Below are 2991 nucleotides of genomic sequence, written 5' to 3'. Positions count from 1 at the left end.
TTCCGTAAATATGCCATGTGTCATAGGTAACCTTTAGGTTTGTAAAATAGGTAGTAATTTATGGAATTTTAGAAGAAGAAAATCCTCTCATCTTAAAAGATGGGTAAACCCAGGCCTAGAAAGGCTGTGATTTGGCCAAGATTGCACAGTAGCCATAAACAGGGGCAGGTGCCCCAGGAATGGAATTGCTCTTTCCTGACTTGACTGTTTTCCAATTAATGTTCGTGACTTTAGAAATGTTCTCAGTGCTACTCGTAAAGTTTAGTAACTTAAAAGTGGCATGCCTCTTTTCCCCCAGCATGGTATTCGTTGTGATCAAAGAAAAAAGAGGCATTACGTTATGATAAAGGTGTCAGTCCAACAAGAGGATAGAACATTCATAAATATCATAGGAGCAAGTAAATAAATAAAGCAAATGTTAACAGATCTAGAGGGAGAAACAGCAATACAATAATAGCAGCAGACCTTAATACCCCACTTTCATCAATAAATAGACCAGACAGAAAGTCAATATGGAAACATTGGCCTTTACAGACATATACAGAACATTCCTTCTGAAAGCAACAGAACACACTTTTTCTCAAGCACACATGGGAAATTCTCCAGGATAGATTACATGTACCACAAAAAGTCTTAATTTCAGAAAATTGAAGTATCAGGTATCTTTTCTGACCACAATGTTACATGAAGCACACTGGAAAATTTGCAAATATATGGAGATTAAATAACATGCTACTGAACAGCCAATGGGTCAAATAAGAAAAGAGAAAAAATACCTAGAAACAAGTGGAAACACAACATGCCAAAACTTATGGGATATAGCAAGAGCAGTCCTAAAAGAAGTTCACTGCATTCAATGCCTGTATCAAGAAACAAGAGCTCTCAACCTAATTTTACACCTCAAGAAACTACAAAGAAGGAACAAAGCCCAAAGTTAGTAGAAGGAAGGAAATAAAGACCAGAGTGGAAATACATGAAATAGAAACTAAAATGAATCTAAGAACTATTCTTTTGAAAACTGACTAAAACTAAGGAAAAAGGATGCAAAATCAAACAAGTTGTTACAACTCGTAGACCACCAAAATACAAAGGATCATAAGAGACTACTATGAACAGTTAAGAGTACAACAAATCAGACAATCTAGAGGAAATGGAAAATTCCTAAAAATATACTACCTACCAAATCTGAATCATGAAGAAATAGAAAATCTGAAGGGACCAATTACTAGTAAGGAGATTGAGTCAGTCATCAAAAACCTCCCAACAAACAAAAGTTAAGGACGAGACTGCTTCACTGGTGAATTCTACCTAATACCTAACCAATCCTTCTCACACTTTTCCAAAAAATCGAAGAGGGGGGAATACTTCAGACTCATTTTATGTAAGACCAGCATTACCCTGGTATTAAACTAGAAAAGGACAGCACAAAAAAATTATAGGCCAGTATCCTGATGAACCTAGGTGCAAAACCTTCTACAGAATACTAATCAAATTCAACATTAAAAGGATCATATATCATAAGCAAGTGGGATTTATTCCAGGGATGCAAGGATGGCTCAATACCTGGAAATCCATCATGGTACATCTCATTAACAAAAGATAAAAATCATAAGGTCACCTTAGTAGATGCAGAAAAAACATCTGACAAAATTGAACATCCATTATAAAAACAAAGTGGGTTAGCAGGAATGCACCTCAACATAATAAAGGTGATTTATCACAAGTGTACAGCCAACATACTCAGTGAAAAATTGAAAGCTTTTCCTCCTAAGATCAGAAACAAGACAAGGACGCCCACTCCTCACTTTTATTCAACCTAGTATTGGAAGCCCTAACCAGAGCAATTAGGCTTTGGAAAAAGAAAAAGCATCTAAGGGAGACCACCAAAAAACTTAAAACTAATAAAATTCAATAAACAGGGTACAAAAATCAATATGCAGACATCTGTTGTATTTCTATACACTAACAATGACCTATCAGAAATTTCTTAATCCCATTTACATTTGCATCAAAAAGAACAAAATAGGAATTTAACCAAAAGGGAAACTATAAGACACTGATGAAAGAAATTGAAGACAAATAGGTGAAAAGATATTCCATGCTCTTGGAATGGAAGAATATTGCTAGGATGTCCACACTACCCAAAGCAATCTACAGATTCAGTGTAATCCCTATCTAAATTCCAATGGTGTTTTTCACAGAAATAACCCTAAAATGGGTGTGGAACCACCAAAGAACCTCAAATAGCCAAAGCAATATTTTTTTTTAAAGATTTTATTTTCAAGTAATCTCTACACACCACATGGGACTCAAACCCACAGCCCAGGGTTCAAGAGTCACACACTCCACTAACTGAGCCAGCCAGGCTCCCCTAGCCAAAGCAGTCTTGAGAAAGAACAACAAAGATGGAGGTATCATGCTTTCTGATTTCAAGCTATATTACAAAGCTACAGTAGCCAAAATAATATGGTATTGGCATAAAAGCAGACACACAGATCAAGTGAACAGAATAGCCCAGAAATAAATCCATGCATACATGGTCAACCTACAACAAAGGAACCAAGAATATACAATGGATAAAGGACAGTGTCTCCAATAAATGGTGTTGGTTAAACTGGATGGCTACACGGAAAAGAATGAAACTGGACCACTATCTTACACCATATATAAAAACCAACTCAAAATAGATTAAGAGCTGACCGTAAGACCTAAAGCCATAAAACTCCTAGAACATCAGTGATAATCTTGACATTCTAGATCTGACAACAAAAGCAAAGGCAATAGCAGCAAAAACTAAGTTTGATAGCATCAAATTAAGCTGCTGCACAGTGAAGGAAACTGACAAAATGCAATTTACAGATGGGAAAATATTTGCAAATCATCTGATACGGGGTTAATATCCAAAATATATAGAGAACTACAACTCAATAGCCAAAAAGAAAAAAGAAAAAAAAAATCTGATTAAAAATGAACAGAGTACTTGAATAGACA

This window comes from Zalophus californianus, chromosome 9 (assembly GCF_009762305.2).
Source record: "Zalophus californianus isolate mZalCal1 chromosome 9, mZalCal1.pri.v2, whole genome shotgun sequence".
Lineage (NCBI taxonomy): Eukaryota > Metazoa > Chordata > Mammalia > Carnivora > Otariidae > Zalophus > Zalophus californianus.
The sequence above is the reverse complement of the archived record's forward strand: the minus strand, read 5'-3'. Positions refer to the sequence as shown.